The sequence below is a fragment of the Leptonychotes weddellii genome, chromosome 1, assembly GCF_054177405.1.
Source record: "Leptonychotes weddellii isolate Sample4059 chromosome 1, ASM5417740v2, whole genome shotgun sequence".
In the NCBI taxonomy this organism is placed as follows: Eukaryota; Metazoa; Chordata; class Mammalia; order Carnivora; family Phocidae; genus Leptonychotes; species Leptonychotes weddellii.
In genome coordinates, this window is record NC_138369.1 from 185,857,892 (window position 1) to 185,868,567 (window position 10,676).

The window sequence follows — 10,676 nt, forward strand, 5'->3', positions numbered from 1 at the left end:
TTTTTTTTTAAGATTTTATTTATTTATTTGAGAGAGAGAGAGTGAGAGACAGAGAGCATGAGAGGGAGGAGGGTCAGAGGGAGAAGCAGACTCCCTGCCGAGCAGGGAGCCCGATGCGGGACTCGATCCCGGGACTCCAGGATCATGACCTGAGCCGAAGGCAGTCGCTTAACCAACTGAGCCACCCAGGCGCCCTATAGGTCAATTTTAAAAAGGGAAAAGAATCAAGGCATTTTGCTTATTCCCACACTGCACCAGGACAGCCTAGACAGTGGGAGGACTCCAGAGCCCAACTCCCTTAACTGAGTCCTGGCTCCTCTGGCTAATAGCTGAGGGACCCACGCAAGTCATTCAAATTCTCTGTGCTTGGGTTTCCTGTCTGTAACGTGGAAATGGCAAGATTACCCACCTCACAAGGTTACTGGGAGAGATAAATGGGAGTGATGCGCAAAATGCCTGATCCATAGAGGGGCACTTACTATTCTAAACATGGTGTCCTCAAAGCAGGTACTCTCAGTGGGGACCGTATCCCCCGAGTGGGCAAAAACTGGTTTGAGGGTGAGGGAGGGGCTTGGGGGGGGTTGAAAAAGTTCTAGGTATCACAAGGGTTTGTGGCCCTCCAAGGGTGAACCCAACCCCACAAAATCTTATTCCTTACGATCTCATTCCTCTCCTGAGACAGAATTCAAATTGAATCTAATGTTCCTCGTTCGAGAAGCCATTTAAAAAGCTGAGAAACCCTCAACAAATTCAAGTCTTTATGGTCAAAAGGCTGAAACCCACTAATGGGTCTAGAATATTTGGAGAAAGAGAACCCTCGGAATTTTCTTTTAGCTCTACGGGAAGCCTTCCCTCCACCTGATCACCGACTTCTCCACCTCTCGCCAGACAGGCAGCCAGAGTGAGCTGGATTCCCCTGACCAGCGTTTCAGCGCACTTCACATCCGACACCTCTAACCCAGGATGAGAACAGAGGCTGACAATTCGCACAAATATTTAGCTGATTTCCAGCTTTGAGAATGGAGGAAGGATGTCAGCTCAGGAGGATGAGAAGATAAACTCTGGCCTTAGCAGGCAAGAGCTGACTTTGCAGAGGAGGGTGAACGGGAAACGTGCAAAGGAACAGCACAACCGACCTCCCACGCAAAGCTTAACAGCATCTTTGTCCTCGGGGCTATTGCTGGCAATGCACGCGTGAGGAGAAATACTCAGCCAGGGGAGACGCAGCCCCGAGTTCAGTTGTTCAAACGCTGATTTAGCACCCTGCTGGAGAGGGCACGGGTGTGCAGCAAGGCCTCAGAGTAAGCATTTAGTGTAAAAGGAGCCAATACTTAAATTCTCAGACAGCCCTGAAGGAGGAGAGATAAACGAAGCATGGGGAAGGACAGGAAGCAGCCAAGGAACAATACACACCCGCCCCTGATCAGGTTTCTCCACTCAGCCAGCTGTTCCCTCACCTAAGTGCATTTCCTCTTTGTAGAAACGGGGGTCCATGAGCCACAGACCATGCAAACTCCCCAAGCTGCACTGTGTCCTTCATCAAAGCAAAGCCAGGCTGTCACCCATGCATCCAGTGGTGTTTGTCTAAAAGCAAACAGGGTGCTTCCAGTTTGCATGTCAGGGTGGAAACAAAGGGATGGAGAAAGAAAGGGGAAGTCACACCAAAGGCTTACTCCCGAAGATCAAAGCGGAGGAAGCCCCGGTCAGCCCTAAACAAAGGGACTTCCTGGCAGAAATCCCTTCAATAACCAAAGCTCATGACTTGCAGTTACCTTGATGACAGGAGGCAGTGGTGGACCTGCTCTACTCAACACACGTCCACAAGGAAGGTCCAGGGCCAAGGGGCACTACATTACATGCCCGGGGGTGGCTCTTCAGTGAACTGTCCTTCCCAGGGCTGCCTGCAGCATGGTGGGGGGGGGGGGGGGGTAGTGCTGAAGTTCTCCCACAACTCAGCTAGGCCACGGTACCCAGATCTGCCGCCAAATTTCAGTCCAGATGTGACCCTGAAGGTATTTTTTTAGATGAGATTAATTTTTTTTTTTAAAGAGGGGTTCAGGCAAGGGGCAGAGGGAGAGAGAGAATTCCCTGATGCAGGGCTCCATCTCACAAGCCGGAGATCAGGACCTGAGCCAAAATCAAGAGTTGGAGGCCCAACCGACTGAGCCACCCAGGTGCCCCTACATGTGATTAATTGATTGGATGAGGCCCACCCACATTATGGCAGATAATCAAAGTCCACTGATTTATTTATTTATAAAAGATTTATTTATTTGAGAGAGAGAGAGCGCGCACACATGAGCAGGGGGAGGGGCAGAGGGAGACAGAATCTCAAGCAGACTCCCCACTGAGCACGGAGCCTGATGCGGGGCTTGATCCCAGGACCCCAAGATTATGACCTGAACCAAAAATCAAGAGTTGGCCGTGCAACAGACTGAGCCACCAGGAGACACCAAAGTCCACTGATTTAAATGTTAAAGACCTTCTGAGAAAAAGACTGAGGTCCCCCAAGGAAGAAGGAATTCTGGCCTCCCAGATGACCCCCTGACTCAAGCAGCCACACCTACTCTTCCCTGGGTGCCCCACGTCTTGGCCGGCCCTGCAAATTCTGGACCTGCAGACTCCACAATCAGGTGAGCCAATTCCTTAAAATAAATGTTTCTGTCCCTCTCTCCCCACCACCTCCCCCCCCCATATATGTATATATATATATATATAAACATATATGTATATGGGCGTGCACGCACCATGCATACAAGCACGTGCACACACACACACACACACACACACACACACACACCTACCCCTGCTGGCTCGGCTTCTCTGAAGAACTCAGACTGAAACAAGTTCAGTTTAAACTAAAACAATCTGTTCTGCGGAGTCAGATACTTGATGTTGCTAATGTGTCTGGCTCTTATTCCTTTCTTCCAAACCAACTTAATTACAAGCTAGGTTTTTAAAATTTCTAGCGATAAACTGGATGAAGGAGGGTGAGGCACGCAGACATGGGAGGAATGTGAAGCTCGGAGAGTGAAGGAAGGCGGTTATCCCTGGACCTTCAGGTTTGGAAACACAGAGGACAAAGGATGGCTACAAACTTCATTCTCACGCTCTATTATTTGAAAAGATAATATGCCCTACGGCGCTTTCAGGAGAAGGGTGTTGGAAAATCAAGTGACAGGATAAAGGACGTCAGGACTACATAGCTAGCAAGAGCTGACACGACAAGCTTGCGGGTGAAACCACGTGGGACTGCAAACCCAGGACTGACCAGACACCCCAGGAAGAGGGGGCCCCAGGGACCTTAATTTTCTGAGTACCTGAGAGTCAGTCAGTCAGAAAATAAGAGAAATACCCTTGTTGTCACAGCCTTTTTACTTTCCTTGTGTCCTGGAGGAGTCCCATAAGCCCCTGAGCCCCCCGTCTAAGTTGTACTGCATTAGCCTCCCCAACCGCTCACTGCCCACTTCCCATGCCCATCCCATCAATGCTGGCAACCTGAGGAAGAGCAGAAGTCTTAAAAGACATCCCAAGTGTGGAGCACCTGGGTGGCTCAGTCGGTTGGGCGTCCACCTTCGGCTCAGGTCATGATCCCAGCATCCTGGGATCGAGCCCCTCATCAGGCTCCCTGCTTAGCACGGAGCCTGCTTCTCCCTCTCTTTCTGCCCCTCCCACAGCTTGTGCGCACACATGCTCTCTCTCTCTCAAGTAAATAAATAAATCCCCCCCCCAAAAAAAATACATCCCAAGTGTTCTTGTTACCCATTGTGGAGTAACAAAGCACCCCAAAATGTAGTGGCTTAAGCTACTCATTTATTTTGCTCAGTCTCAAATGTGGGCAGGGCTTGGCAGGGACAGTTCAACTCTGCTTCATGAGGCTAGGGTGCCTCAACTGGGCCCGGATGATCTACTTCCAGGATGGCTCCCTCACATAGCTGGCAAGTTAGAGCTGCCCACCAGCTGGAGTGTCCTTCCTTGGCAGCAAGGGAGTTGAGTTCCAAGAGCCCAGGCAGGAGCTGCCAAGGGTCTTAGGATCTCGCCTTGGAAGTCCCATCGCACAGGACAATCTACTATGCTGAGTTCCTGCCAGTTCCTGTCCCTCCACTCAGCGCGTGAATGGCACGTCCCCAGACTTACATGCTCACTCAGCGCGGGCCCCTGCATGAGAAGGATGCATGGAGCAGAGCCCGGAGCAGAATCATAGCTTGAAACAGCAACAGCGAACCTGCTGAGCCTACACATAAGCCGAGCAAGAAACCAAGATTTGTTGTTAGGAACCAGTGAGATGCTAGGGTCATCTGTTACTTCAGCAGAGCTGACCAAAACAATGCACAAAACTGCATTCCTTACAGCAGCCCCTCCACCAGTTCTTCCTGCCGTATTCCCAATCTGCACGAATGATCCCCCATCCACCAAAAACTACCGTCCCTAGGATAAAGCCCCAAATTCTTAATGAGTGTACTTAAACCTTCTGTGATCTGTGCATTAGGTGCATTTGTTGTACTAGTGAAGAATATTCAGCTCTGCTACATAGAGAACAGGAAAAACGAACGGCATGGACACAACTCATACATCAAGTTAGTAACTTACAAGACATGCTGAAGATCGATGACGTCAGTGGAACATACATGTAATGAACACAGATAAAAAGGAAAGAACAAAAGGGAGTATTACCCCTAGTCAGAGAGTCATGGACAGACCAAGTAAATGTTAACTATCATCAAGACACAAATCATGCCATCTCCAGATTGACAGTTCTGTCATCCCCAAGTCAGCCACCCAGTAGGGCCCCATGTGTGTAGTCTGCCTAGAAACAGACGAAAATCACAACTGGCACACAGCTCTTCCAGGCATACAGGTCCTGAGTCTCCCCAACAGAACAAGTGTCCAACTGCTGAGCCCCCTGCTTTAACCTCCTCTCTGGCCCTTGCAACTACACTCTCGGCAGGGAAGGTTGTATATACAGCAAAGAGCAGGACGTGTAAACACTGCAGAGCCCAGGATCCGGGGATGCAGTCCTTCCACGCGGCAGGCACCTAATCCTAAGCGTTAGCCAATCCCAGACCTCCCCACGTGCTTCTTGTTGCATGTTTTGAAATGATTTAATGAGCTGTGTGATTCACATATCTTAACTTGGACTGCAAGCTTCTCTACTCTGGTACTGCTGGGAGACCCTGCCTGGTCAGGCTCTTTTTTTTTTTTTTTTGAAGATTTTATTTGTAAGTAATCTCTACACCCAATGTGGGGCTCAAACTCACAACCTCAAGATAAAGAGTTGCATGCTCTAGCGATGTAGCCAGCCGGGCACCCCTGTTTCTTAGAAGCTACTGCTGCATCTAGATAATTTCCCACACAACAGTCCAGCCCCATCGATCTCCTCTGGCCTTATCTTGGGCCACTCCCCCTACTCATGTTACTGTAGATGCTACTATACTGAACCAGTCCCCAGGAGCAAACCTCCGCGTCCTTCTGCACCTGCCGTTCTCCTGGGAAGCCCTTCCCTCCTCTGCACCAAATTCCTGTTTTTCCGTTAAAACTCAGATATTACCTCCCCCGGAAAGTCCTTCCTGACCTCACCCCTATCTAGATAGGTTGCCCACCACCACCACCACCCCATCCATGCCCTCCCATTGCACTTGTCCTGAATTGTAATTGTTCATCTACTTAGCTGTCTTCCCTCCCACACTGTGAGCTACTTAAGTTGACGGGAACCATCGTCTCTGAATGCACCTTGCATCTCCATAGGACACATAACTCCAGCCCTGGCACACAAGCTGGCATGTAATAGGCACTTGATAAACCCTGGATGAATGAAGGAGTGAATGAATGTCTTGATAGCGAGTACAAGGAACATAAGTGAATTTTTGGCAACAAAAGAATTACGTATGACTTTTGGGTCATCGATTCTTACTAAACAAGACTGCTAATGTCATTACAGAAGATACTGAAAATTGAGCTGAATCTACCATGCTCCACTGGTATTTGTTATGGAACCTTAGCAAAATAATTGGAACAGAGTAGATGTTCAATAAATATGTTAATGAATGACTTAGTGAAAATACGAATATATGAATGCTACATTTTTTTTAACAGGTGAATTCCTAAGATTCATTTCTTTGTTGTTGGGGTCTGTAGAATGACCACAAATGAAAGCCATTTGACGGGCACCTGGGTGGCTCAGTCAGTTAAGCGTCCAACTCTTGGTTTTGGCTCAGGTCATGATCTCAGGGTCCTGAGACTGAGCCCCGTGTCGGGCTCCCTGCTCAGCAGGGTGTCTGCTTCTCCTTCGCCCGCTGCCCCTCCCCCCTCTTGTGCTTTCTCTCTCTCTCAAATAAGTCAATAAAATATTTTTTTAATTTTTTTAAAAAAGAAAGCCATTTAAGATATCCAAAATTCAAGAAGATATTTTAAATATCTGTAAGAGTTCCATAATCCTAGAAATATGAAAGAATGTGACATCTCATCAAGTTCAAAAGTCTTTCTTACATATATATTTTCAATTTAATATCTTAGGGTCCTGTTAAACTCAAATGACCTTTTTTTTTTTTTTTTAAAGATTTTATTTATTTGACAGACACAGCAAGAGAAGGAACACAAGCAGGGGGAGTGGGAGAGGGAGAAGCAGGCTTCCCGCGGAGCAGCACAGAGCTGGATGCGGGGCTCGATCCCAGGACCCCGGGATCACGACCTGAGCCGAAGGCAGCTGCTTAATGACTGAGCCACCCACGAGCCCCAACTCAAATGACTTTAGAGTTAAGTGCAAAATACATAGATTCATAGAAGCCCCCCAAAATGCAAAATCCCATTAAGCAATCAACCCAAATGAGAACTGCAGAGTTAGTGACCTATGAGATCAATTTCTTTTTTAAAGTAGGCTCCATGCCCAATGCAGGGCTTGAACTCACAACCCTGAGATCAAGAGTTGCATGCTCGGGCGCCTGGGTGGCTCAGTTGGTTAAGCGACTGCCTTCGGCTCAGGTCGTGATCCTGGAGTCCTGGGATCAAGTCCCGCATCGGGCTCCCTGCTCGGCGAGGAGCCTGCTTCTCCCTCTGACCCTCCCCCCTCTCATGTACTCTCTCTCATTCTCGCTCTCTCAAGTGAATAAATAAATCTTTGGAAAAAAAAAAAAGAGTTGCATGCTCTACCAACTGAGCCCAGCCAGGTGCCTGAGATCAATTCCTTTATAAGTTTTAAGGCCCAACTTATAAAATGCAGTACGGTGTAATAGCCAGAGTGGTCAAAAAAATAGCTCTGAATGTCTCCGGCTCCTGGTTGCAAGACCCACCAAACCCTCTGATCATAAATAAAATGAATTATCTGGACAGTAGCTGTCTTCCTTTCTACCTCAGAAAATTAAGAAATAAGTTGTTGCCATTAAGCAAGATCTTAAAATTAAGTCTTCATTAGAACATATGTTAAATGAAATGGTAACTGTGAGAAATGCTAATTATCTCCCAGTATCTAGTCTTTCGTTCTTCCCTTCAACCCATGACTGTCCAGCTAGGACTGCAGTTCTCAGCCTGCCCTGCCAGCTAACAGAACAGGTACATTAGTGGCCTGTGAAACTTCTGGATCAGAGTTTTTAAAGAGGAAGCTGGCTGGCCCCCACCCCCTCTTCCCCCAACCTGGGGGGCTAGAATGTGCATAAGGCCGACAACAGCGGCAGGGGTAGAATGAACCAGCCTCTACCTAGAGACTGAATGAGGCTGGCAGAGGGGAGATGACAGAGCAACATGACAGAAGGGAACTGGGTCCCCGGATGGCCTTATAGAGCAGAACCGCCTCGCTGAGGGAGAAAGAAACTTCTAGCTTTTTGCTCTGCGGCGGTTCTGGGTCTCTGTTACAGTAGCTTAGCCTGTACCCTCCATAACACAGTAACTATGTTCCTTCAGATGCTCTATGTCTTTGAACCCCATAAAGATGTACAATTAAGGAACAACAATTTAGGAAATCAAGAACACAGCAGTCAGATTTTGTGTTAAGGAGGAACCTGCGCCTATTTTAGGTAATGGCAATATTTTAGAAGTTTTGGCCTTGGTTTTAAGGTGAAATCTTACTAAATAAACAAGTAATATTAGCATATCTAAGAAAGCATCAAGCTTACTCTACGTTTAATAATTGATAAGAATTATGTAAGTGTTCAGAAAGATGATGTTTGCTCACCCAGATGACTTATGTATTTTTTTTTTTTAAAGATTTTATTTATTTATTTGAGAGAGAGAATGAGACAGAGAGAGCACGAGATGGGGGAGGGTCAGAGGGAGAAGCAGGCTCCCCGCCGAGCAGGGAGCCCGATGCGGGACTCGATCCCGGGACTCCAGGATCATGACCTGAGCCGAAGGCAGTCGCTTAACCAACTGAGCCACCCAGGCGCCCCCCAGATGACTTATGTATTTAAAAAGAAATTGGTTTGGGGAGGGAGAAGGTAGGGGCAGGGGAGGCAGAATAGGTGGATAGACTCTGGGGGATCACATAGGTATACATGTTCCATTTCCATACTCAGTGGTGAATTCATGGGTATTTATTATATAATTTCAAATTTGTCAGTGAGTGAGGGCCATGCATGAACCAATGATGAGAGTACATTTTGATCAAGGATTAGGATTAATCCAAGTCTGTGCAGCTAGAGTCCCAAAATAAAATACAATGTTTTAAGATATTTGAGCTTCTAAACAGGACAAATATTATTCAGAAATTCCACCAAACGTGACCACAAACTTTTGTTAAATTTCTAAGAATGGTAAATTAGGACTTAAAAGCCCAAATCAGAACAATTAGGTTACCATGAATGGACTCTTCATAGGTTAAAAAAAAAAAAAAAAGCCAAGTATTGGCCATTTCACGTTTCAACCTAATTAATCATTTAATTTGTAATTTTAATACACTGAAAATCATTGTTTTAAATAAAAAGGAAGTTTCTGAATAGTCTTATCTTCTGCATATGAAAATTACGCTTGAGTTCACCAAAAAACTTCACATCACCAGTTGGCGTCTTTCTACCGAACACAGGAGAAGAGCTACGAGCATTGCTGGATTGGCCTCAGGTTAATATAAGCTTTGCTGTTAACGACTAGGAAACGGCAATGTCTAGATCTCTTTAAAACTACTAATGCATTCCTCTGGCTACTAAAAAGGGTATGGACACTGGTTAAAACTATCTGCCACTTAGCAGCTGGTGGCTTTAGAAATGCCCTTTAAGGGGCAACTGGGTGGCTCAGTCATTAGGCGTCTGCCTTCGGCTCGGGTCGTGGTCCCGGGGTCCTGGGATTGAGCCCCACATCCGGCTCCCTGCTCCGCGGGAAGCCTGCTTCTCCCTCTCCTCCTGCTTGTGTTCTCTCTCTCTCTCTGTGTCTCTCTCTGTCAAACAAATAAAATCTTTAAAAAAAAAAAAGAAAGAAAGAAAGAAATGCCCTTTAAGGGGCACCTGGGTGGCTCAGTTGGTTAAGCATCTGCCTTCGGCTCAGGTCATGATCCCAGAATCCTAGGATCAAGTCCCACATCTGGGCTCCCTGCTCAGTGGGGAACCTGCTTCTCCTTATCCGAAAGAAAGAAGAAAGAAAGAAAGAAAGAGAAAGGAAGGAAGGAAGGAAAGAAAGAAAGAAAGGAAAGAAAGAAAGAAAGAAAAGAAAGAATTAATTAATTTAATCTTAGGGCTTCGGTTTTCTTCTCTTTAAAATGACAAGAATAATATCGTACAGAATTGTAAGCATTGCAGCAATGTGTGTAAAATGCCTAGCAGGGGCTGGATAAATGGTATTATTACCATTATCCTAAGTCTATATAAGGCTCGATAAAACATCAGGAGGCTACAGGAGGAAATGGAGCGTCACAGCACAATGGTGACTCTCGGGCCACCTGCCAAACCTTAAGCCCCTTCGGAGTCCCAAACACAGTTTCTTTTTTTTTTTTAAGATTTTATTTATTTATTTGACAGAGAGAGACACAGTGAGAAAGGGAACACAAGCAGGGGGAGTGGGAAAGGGAGATGCAGGCTTCCCGCTGAGCAGGGAGCCCGATGCGGGGCTTGATCCCAGGACCCTGGGACCATGACCTGAGCCGAAGGCAGACGCCCAACGACTGAGCCACCCAGGTGCCCCCCAAACACAGTTTCTTGCTCTCCTTTAAATATCTTTACCCATCTCGTGGCCCTTATTTCAGTCTACCTTGAATTCTAGTCAATTTTTGTCTAGTCTTCCTCCTCTCTTCCTTTGCTCTCATCCCAATACAATGGCTTAAAGATGGTGTTTGTAAAATGGAAATCCAGGGACGACGGCTATCATCAGCAAAACCCCTGCTGGATTATCAAGTGACAGGCAGGGATCACATGGTGGCTGAGTGAAAGCAGCAAGCCAAGGACTCATCACAGATACCCGAGCGGAAGACACCCATGAGAGGGGCTTAGGTCAGACTTCCACGGGGCCTAAGGGCATGACCATGTCTGGTGAGAAGGCGCCCCCTGAAGCTTGAGCAAGAGTGTGTTTCCCTGGATTTGTGTCTAGAAAGAGAACTCTGGCCATCAAGAGAAAAACCCACGGACACAAGACAGGACATTTCCATGGTTTAGACCAAAAGATCTGAAGCTGAGCACGAAACAAGGAGTGGAAATGAAGGAGGCGACTGGAGACGGCCGAGGAAGGGGCATCAGTAGAATTTGGACCTGCATGGCAGGAAGGAC